We start from the raw sequence: 9,910 nt of genomic DNA, 5'->3' as shown, positions 1-9,910 counted from the left end.
TGGGAGGTAGAAGAAAGCAGCGGGTTCCCTGTGTCTACAAGTCTTCAAGCAAAGACTAATTGAGCTTGTGATGGAAGAAGGGTGACTTGTAGAGATGATGACTTGCAGAGAGGATGACTTTTTGGTCTGGGACTGAGGTTCTTCCAATTTAGAATGCCATAATCCTGGAATTTTGATGCCATGAATGATAGTCAGCTACCATTTGATACTAAGCATTTATTGTCCACCAAACACAGTGCTAAACACAGAGCTAGAAAAACCATCAGCTATCAATTCCCCAGCCCCAATTCCCTAATTACAGAGGAGGAAATTGGGGTCCAGAAATGATGACTTGTATCTTAGTCAGTCAACAAGTATTTAATCAGTGATTTCTATGTGCCAAGCTAAGTGCTGGTGATACGAAAAAAAAAATTTTTTTTAAGTCAGACGAGTTTGGGACAAAGAAAAGATCCAAACTTCAGCTCCATCTTCCACCCTGAATTTTGGCTGCTAGGTTTCATCCAACCAGTTTACCTAGAAGATGGTAGGAAAAGATAAATTATTTTGCCATCAGGGCTCCCACTGGGAATGCTCATCTATCTGATTTTTGTTGTTGTTTCCAGTGAACCTGGGGAGGATGCCAAGGGGATAACTAGTAATTAAACACAAATATTCATTGAGCACTATGTTAGGCATGGTTGGAAAATGCAAAGAGAAATAAGATGTGGTCCTTATCCTTGGGAAGCTCAAAGTCTAACAGGAAATCTAAAGCTTAATTACAGACATAATACAAATTCAGATATGATAAATGTATATGAGAATTCCTGGGCATGGCCCCAGGCAGAAACACAGATTCCAAAGCATCAATAGCATTTTTCCTAGCAAAGACCTGGTTGGTTGGTTGTTGTCCTCAATTCCCAGACAGGAGTTAAAGGGCTCACTATCTAATCAGGTATTACATCTGATTAGACAACATGATGGTATCCTGCCTTTGTAGGCTTAAGGAAGCCATCATGCAAACCAATTTGGACTTCTGCCCCAAGTATCACACATAGTATATACATAAAGTGATGTTATATATATGAGAGAGAGAAAGGCTCTCAAGAATGTTACCTCTCTCTTCTGGGTAGAGTAGGAGGAAATTATACTTGAGGAAAATATTACAAATATTGTCAGAAATAGTCTCTAGACAGTTGTTTTTGTTTATCTACTTTGTTATGAAGATAGTTTCCCAATTTGTTGCTTCCCTTCTAATTTTGGTTACATTGGTTTTGTTTGTACAAAAACTTTATTTGATTTAATCAAAATTATTTTACATTTTGTGGTTTTTTTTCTAGCTCTTGCTTGGTTTTAAAGTCTTTCCTTTCCCAAAGATCTGATAAGTATACTATTCTATGTTTGCCTAATTTGCTTATAGTTTCCTTCTTTATATTCAGATCATTCACCCATTCTGAGTTTATCTTGGTGTAGGGTGTGAGATGTTGATCCAAACCTAATCTCTCCCATACTGTTTTCCAATTTTCCCAGCAGTTTTTATCAAATAGTGGGTTTTGGTCCCAAAAAACTGGGATCTTTGGGTTTATCATAGACTGTCTTGCTGAGGTCACTTACCCCAAGTCTATTCCACTGATCTTCTTTTCTGTCTCTTAGCCAGTACCATATTGTTTTGATGACCACTGCTTTATAGTATAGTTTGAGATCTGGGACTACAAGTCCTCCTTCCTTTGCATTTTTTTTTATGATATCCTTGATCTTTTGTTCTTCCAAATGAACTTTGTTATGGTTTTTTCTAATTCAGTAAAAAAGTTTTTTGGAAGTTCAGTGGGTATGGCACTAAATAAGTAAATAAGTTTGGGTAGGATGGTCATTTTTATTATGTTAGCTCGTCCTACCCATGAGTAGTTAATGTTTTCTAATTGTTTAGATCTAGTTTTAATTATGTGGAAAGTGTTTTGTAGTTGTGTTCATATAGTTCCTGTGTTTGTCTCGGCAGATAGATTCCTAAGTATTTTATTTTGTCTAAGGTGATTTTGAATGGAATTTCTCTAATTCCTGCTGCTGAGATGTGTTGGAAATATATAGAAATGCTGATGACTTCTGTGGGTTTATTTTGTATCCTGCAACTAGTCTATATCAGTGGGTGCTGAGGCGAGGAAGAGTCTTGCATCTAGACTGCCGCCATGTTTACCCGGAAGTCTGTTTACCTACTTTGTTATTTTTAAAATTCAATTTTATATTATTTTCAGTTCCAAATTTTCACTTTCTCCCATTCCCCTTCCTCATTCATTGAAAAACAAGAGGAACAAATTCTTACATGATCTATGTAAAAAAAAAAAAAGAGTGCCATGATCCTTAGGGTACAGGGACAAAATAGATGGTGATATACATCTTCTTTAATGTCATTTCCGCTGATAAGATCGTATCAGTTTCTGATTTGACCAGGTCAAGGACTTTGGTGACAAGGACCTTTTTTCTCAGTTTTCTCAGCTGTGACTGACTCACCTACAAGAGAAGTTCTGCATCTCCACAGGGTTGCTTCCAAGCATGATGGCTGTCCCCAAGGTTCAAGGTCCTGGGCTGACTCCATCAGGATCTGAGAGGAGATGCTGGAGGGTCAAGGCTGTGGTCGTAGTCTGACTTTCCTGACTGTATGCTACTCTCACTGCTTCAGTCAGGCGGGCTTGGCTGCCCTATGTATTGCCATACACAGTTGGTGAAGATGGCTGGTAGCTCCATGACACAGGAGTTGCTTCCCTGCATAATGGCTATGAGGCTGGGTTGGAAGCAGGACTGGCCATCTAGAAGGTGCTGCCATTCTCGGGGTTCCTGTGCCTTTATGACTATTGGTGGCAGTCGGTCAGCAGTTGCTGCTGGTGGTAATGAAGAAGCTTGGTCCGTCTCCACAATGATTTCTCCCCATTGGTGATGCTTATGGCTTATCTGGTGGTTGGGGGTTCTGCTCTTCCCAAGAGGCTTGGCCTCAAGGTGCTGGCTCCCGCCTCCTCCTTAGGGCGCCTTGCTGTTTCTGCTGGAGGTTCTAGAAGGGCCCTCAGAGGCCATCTACTCTACTCCAACCCTCTCATTTTACAGATCAATAAACTCGGGCCCAAAATGACTTGACCAAGATCACCGCTGGGAATTGAACTCCGGTCCTCTGACTCCAAATTGAACTCTATCACTCTGCCTGACTAGACCATCTAGTCCAACTCCTTTTTCCCTTCAGATTACATAACATTTTGCCTGCATCTTACTCACGGACTTGGCAATGATACGCCACAATACATGCTATCTGTCCATCTATGCTATCTTACTGAACTTCCAGGGACAGAAACAGCTGCTGTATTGTCTACTCTGTATAGAGGCATAAAGTGATCACAATCTTGTTATGGGGCAAAGTGCAGCATATCTTAACTTCTTCACATCTTCTCTGGCTCCTCATGAACGTCTCATTTATTAAATTAGGAACTTGAAAGTTTGTTGCATTGAATTAGATGCCTTCATTTTTTTTCAGAGGAGGAAACTGTAGCGCTGAGATGTTATATGATTTGTCTGTGGTTACATCCTAGCACTTCTAATTCTAAATTTAGCTTCCTTTCCATGATACCCCACATTGCCTTTAAGCTTCGGGGATTTCCTGCTCTGATAAAAAGGGGTGATGGTGGAGACACCAGCTTTGACCTCAAGAATTTTATAGTCTGATAAGTTGGACGTGGAAACATGAAAAAGTCCAAAAGTAAATAGGTGGTGTGGGAAAGATCATTGGTTTTAGAATCAGAGGACCCTGCCTGTGTTATATACTACCTGTGTGATGTTGGGCAATTCATTATACTCCCTGAGCCTCAGTTTCCTCATCTTTTAAATGAGGGTACTGAATTGGATATTCTTTTGAGGTCCCTTCTGGCTTGAGATCTGTGATTCCATGATCCTAAGTGCAAACATTAATCTGCTCTCAATTATCCATAGGGAGAGGGTAAAGATAGAGGCACAAATAATTCAAAATACTGAGTAATGAAAATATCATTTGGCTTTGAGGTGGATATATCCTATAATAGTAATAATCATGTGTCCAAAGATGTACACTAGATACAAATGTATAATGGTTACAAAACACAAGGCTGCAAGGTAGTCACAGAAAAGCTTATCAAAAGATTTCTTGTCAAACTAGAAGAGGATTAAAACATGTTCTCAAAGCAAATGACAAACTGGTTAAACATTTACAGAAATACTTTGGGGTCAAGCAGACCTCTTTTCACAAGAGTAAAGGCTAAAAGCTAGCCACTTGATTTGCTGAATTCAACAAAAACTGATTTATCTCCAGGTGAAACCTATTAAATTAAGACCACTCATTGCAGCTGAGGACTCTCTAAGTGACTTCCTACATTCGGTGGCCAAGGCCCCTCCAAATGAACGATCTCGGCATTTGCCATAGAGAGGAAAAGGTCTACGTTCAAGACTTGTATGTCCAAAGATTGGATAACGGACACTCTATACAGTCCACAGAGGCTTCAGGAGTCTAGAGATGGGAATAGGGTGCTTCAATCCAGCATCTGAACTGGAGCAAGTGGCATGGCAGCTCTGAAGATGACTCCGCAGCTCCCCCTTTTTAAAAATAGTCATTTTATGTTTATACATATATGCAATTTTATGATTGAAATTCCTAGCTCTGGAGTGTGTTGAAGATGCTTTCTCTTTTTCAGAGGTTCCAGGATAGTGATTGGCAGGGAGCAAGGTGTTACCTGCTACTTCCACTTCCAGACCTTCACTTTGGGATTTTTGAGTTCAGTAAATAATTAAGAGGAATAAGAGTATTCATTTAGAAAGTTTCTCTATTTAAGTTTAGCTAACAAGGGGGAGGTGGAGAGTAATGTCTATGATGCCAAGGCTGTTTTGGCCTCAGAGAAATACTTTTCTATAAGTTATTATTGGAGAGAAAAGGGAGAGACCTTTTTGGTTATTTTGGAAGGATAAAAGCAAAAGAAAGCAAGGAACAATTACCATTTACAGGATAATAGCTAATTGATATAGTTGTAAGTATTCCCAGGGAGGTCTGCCTCAAATTGCATAGCCAGTGTCAAGAGAATGGATCTGGGTTTCTTCTTCCAATGGGAAATTGAGGGCCTCCTAGAGGTGCTTATTTGTCTCAGGATTTGATTTTACAATAAGAATTCTAACTCAGAATCTATTGGGGGTGGGGTTAAAGCCAAACTTCTAAAACACAGAGATCCTTTTAATTATTATTATTAGTTTATTATGCTATTATTAGTATATGTTTTAGATCTATATTGAGATCTGTGATATCATGATCCTAAGTGCAGATTGATTAATCTACTCTCAGCTATCCATGGGGAGGAGTGAAGATATAGGCATAAATAATTCAACATACAAACATTTCAAAATTATAATAATGATTAAATTTACAATGTACAAATGTATGCATGTGTATATATGCGTATCATACCCTGTGATAGAAGGGATGAAGATTTGGAAGGAATGGGGTTTTCACAATAATTATCCTCTATAGAATAGATGTCTACATGTCTTTTTTCACAACTTGATGAACATAGAAATATGTGTTGCATGATAGTACATGTATATACATGCATCTGACCTACTATCTTGGCAAGGGGGGGATGGGAGAGGAGAAAACATGAACAGAAACATGTTAAAATGATTACTAAAAATTGTGTCTACATGCAAACTGGAAAACAAAAATATAACAATTTTTAAAAAAATTAAATTAAATTAAAAAATAATAAAAATAAAAAATATCTATCTATTCGACTGTAAACACTGTCAATTCATTTGTATTTCCCAGAGGGAAAATGGCACTTTCAGTTACAAAATTCTAAGTTGTTAAAATGTTAACAGGGGATTGAGAGCCAGGACTAGAGAAAGGAGGGCCTGGGTTCAAATCTAACATCTGACATTTCCTAGCTGTATGACTCTGGGCAAGTCACTTGACCCCCATTGCCTAGCCTTTACCACTCTTCTGCCTTGGAACCAATACATAGAACTGATTCTAAGATGGAAGCTAAGAGTTTAAAAAGTATATATTCTTCTCTACATAATAAGGTTTCATAGAAACCACAAACGGGACACCAGGAAATGAATGACAGGAGTCACAATTGAAGAGATCTTACCACACCCTATGAAACAGCTAGGATCCAAGAGTGGAATGAAATGGTCCACCGTGGGTGACAGCCACAGAAGTTCAATTAAACTCTGTCATCAGTGGAGTGTTGAACAAATAGCTGTTATGAAAATTTGTTCTCAGAAATCATTTAATTTGTTTATGATCGTGATTTAGGATTAGGTCACTTCCAGGAGAAGTAGCAGAAAGATTATCTTTAAGGAGTCTCTAACCCAGTTACAGGGTGTGTGGGTGTGTATTAGGGGGTGAATTAGGGCATCAATTAGGGAACTCAATAACCATAGAACCAACTTTTAGGCAGGAACAGCAACAAGGCTAACTGTATGCTTGTGTCCACAAGCCAGGGCAGTGAGTGGTATCAGAACCCAGAGCAAGCCTGAGCCTGTCGCTGAAAGAGAAGGAGGCCCAGATGTCTACTAGGTGACAACAGTGTGGGGGGAGCACGCAGCCAGGTGCAACTTCTAACAGAGAATGTGGAGAGGTGCCAGAGGACAACAAGAGTCGAACAACAGAGCTTCTACCCTCGAGGAACTCCGAATCTGAGTGGGGAGAAAGGACTCTTCAGACTAATAGGACAAAGGGCTACAATTTTTCTTCGGATTGAGCTAACATACCATGCATTCAACAAAACAAAATTCATCAAATATTTGTTAAATGCCCACACAGTGATTTTTGAACTTAAAAAAAAAATTCATGCTGAGGAATAGCTGAGAGCCAGATTGATACTCAAAAGGTCCTGGATTCAAACCCAGTCTCAGACACTTCCTAGCTGTGTGCCCCTGGGCAAATCACTTAACCCCAATTGCTTAGCCCTTAACATTCTTCTGTCTTGGAACCAATACTTAGGATAGATTCTAGGACAGAAGAAAGAATTTTCAAAGGTTGTTTCTACATGTAATTGAAAAAAATGAAATTACAATATGATGAATATGAAATATATATTGCATGACAGCACATGCATAACATATCATATTGCCTCAGGGAAGAGAGAGGAGGGAGGGAAAGAATTTAGACTGAAAAACAAATGTTTAAAATTGTTCCTGTAGGCATTTGGAAACACACACACACACACACACACACACACACACACTAAAGTCTTGGGGGAGTAGAAAAACTTGGTGATAAGAGTTTCTTAAAGTATTAAGAGGCTATATTTGCTCAGGCATCAGAGGCATGAATCCCATTTTGAATTTGAGTCCAAGTCTTCCTAGATTGGTCTATTCTAATTTGGGGGGAGTTTGTTGCTTGGGTAAGTTTTTATATCTCTTGTACTAACCTCTTTATTCCTTTTCGAATTCATTCTTTTGTAGTTCTCATTTCTTTTCCCATTTTTTCTAACCACTAACACTTTTTTCATTAAAAAAATCATTGTAACTCTCTTTTTAAACTTAAGCATCCCTATCCCCATAAAAGCTGTTTACAGTGAGATTCCTTTTTTGTTTGCTCATTCTTCCAAGCTTCTTCTTGACTTGTGACTTGATGTTAGGGCCAGACGCTCTACACTTTTAGAAGAAATGTCTAGGTTGACCTTTGTCATGCTTTCTTGGGGGGTATTGTTATGCTATGGCAGGATCTCAAGGATAGCTCAGACTGGGGACCTAAAAGCTTTCAGTGATCCTAAAGTGATCTGATCCAGAGCAAAGTCTGACCACTGCTCCCCTCATCAGAGCTCTGCAAACTCCTGTTGTGGGCTTGCATCTGAGCAATAGGCCTGTGAGCTTGTCTATTTATTTGGAGTTCCAGTAGACTGCTGTGGGATTCACCCACTATTAGCCAGCTGAGATGCTCTGCTGGTTCAGTGGGACAGAACTGAATGCTCTCCTTCAGTCTAGGATTCCTGCTCTGGTTCTGCTACAGGTTTCAGACAGGACTAGAGGCTGGAACTGAGCCCCTACTCTTTTCCTGGGGTCAGGGTCACACGGCTACAATTTGTTTTCAAATTTGTCCTCTGCTCGATATGCAGCCTGGTTTTCCCACAATTATTTGTCCACCTTGGATCTGGGTCCTGGACCAGGGAAGTAAGCAACTGAATTGCCACTTATTCCTATGGCTTACAATAGATCCTAAGATCCTCTTTGCTGATCTGGGACCTTGTCTTGCTTCTTGTTCATGGTTTCTCCCAGGCAACAAGTCAAGGAACATGTATTAAATGCTTGCCACGTGCCCCTGTGATGGAATGCTCCTGTGCTCCTGCCCAGATCCTGTCCCTAGCATCAGCTGACTTCCCTCTGCATCTCTCTGAATTAATCTGAAGTGGAAAAATGATTCATTGTAATTTTCCTTCTTGGATTTCCTGATAAAGATTCAGTCTGGAGCATTTGTATATCTTTTTTAAAGAGAATTTTTTTCCTGTGGCAGCCTGGAGAGATGGAGAGCTCATTGTACTTCTTCCTGCTATTCTATTATTTTGAAACTTCCTCTAGATTCTACATTTTAAACAAGGTTTATAGACTAAAATTAGTTGACATCAGAATCCAATAGTCTTTCATATTACATTCATTTTAAAATATATCAATATCATGTAATAGCTTTCTTGATGTGTCATTGCCATTAACAAGTAGCAAATCCTCCCTAACATCATTTGAACATGTCATTTCTACGCAATTAGACAAATACCTTTTTTCTATAACTGTTATTTTAACCACTGGCAGTACAAAGTAGGAAGATTTTATATTAACTGAGTGCAAAGGTTTTCATACATATGCACAGTTCTCTTTTCTCCTGTATTTATCATCTTCAGATGGAATCACTGGAAACTCTTTTTGCATGTTGTGCAAATAGCAGGTACAATGTGACCTTATCAATAGTAACACTTTCTCCGACTGAACGATGCTTTTTACTCTTAGAAATACTATGTCATCTCATACAGACAAGCAATGTTATTGACATCACAGATGTAGTTTTTACAAAAGTTTGATTTTGCTAATTAAATAACCTAATTTTTTCAGAACAATTCTTTTGGCTTGTCAATGTTTTCTGCTACTCACCAACTCTCATAGGTGAGTTCATTCCATTCACATTCAGGGTTAAAATGATTGCTTGTGGTTTTCCCAGCATATCTTCTTATATCCTCTTTGCTTTATGCTCCCCTTTTTACAAAGAAAAAGCAAATAGGGAAAGAGAGGATCAGTGTTAGTAATCTTTAAGAGAAATGGTCTGATCCCACTCTAAACACTCTTCTCATTTTCTAGTCCACAGCCTGATCACTAATTCTGACACTTTCTCTTTTTTTAGTCATTTTACAATTGGCTCCCCATAAATGAATCTTGTTTTGCTTCTGACCATCTTCTATAAACTCTACCCTCCCTCTTAAGCACTACTCTGTCTTCATTGTGTCCCTTTTCCCCTGCTGAATTCAATATATATATATATATATATATGATATTTTTTTAACCTGATCTTCTGTCTTAATTTATCCCAAGTATCTGTTCCAAGGCCTAAGAGTAGTAAGGGCAATGCAATGGAAGTTAAGTGACTGGCTTAAAGTCACACAGTTAGGAAGAATTTGAGACCAGATTTGAACCCAGGGCCTCCCATCTCTTAGCCTGGTTCTCAATACACTGAGCTCACTAGCTGCCCCCTTACCATTACATTTTTAAATCGTCAATATGCAGCCTGTAGGTATCCTCAGGTCTGGTTTAGAGGTCCCCATTTCTATTTGAGCTTGACTAACCACCATCCTAGAGAATCCCCAGCAGAAGGGGACTCCTTAGGTGCCTCAGTACTACCCTCTTCTCCTTGTAAAAGTCATCTACCAGGAAATGAATTTGTCCTTTGATG

General features: G+C 39.1%; 1 long non-coding RNA gene across 1 annotated transcript; it reads right to left on the bottom strand.

The window, feature by feature from the left end:
• Nucleotides 1-201: 201 nt before the first annotated feature.
• Nucleotides 202-9,111, bottom strand: LOC103093749 (uncharacterized). Its single transcript, XR_008911519.1, has 2 exons — nucleotides 2,482-9,111; nucleotides 202-513 (listed from the first exon to the last, which is right to left on the bottom strand). It is a non-coding gene; the product is annotated as an uncharacterized LOC103093749 (long non-coding RNA).
• Nucleotides 9,112-9,910: the final 799 nt, after the last annotated feature.

This window comes from Monodelphis domestica, chromosome 4 (genome assembly GCF_027887165.1).
Source record: "Monodelphis domestica isolate mMonDom1 chromosome 4, mMonDom1.pri, whole genome shotgun sequence".
Taxonomy (NCBI): domain Eukaryota; kingdom Metazoa; phylum Chordata; class Mammalia; order Didelphimorphia; family Didelphidae; genus Monodelphis; species Monodelphis domestica.
Note: the sequence above shows the minus strand (reverse complement) of the source record. Positions and strands in the feature narration are given on the sequence as shown.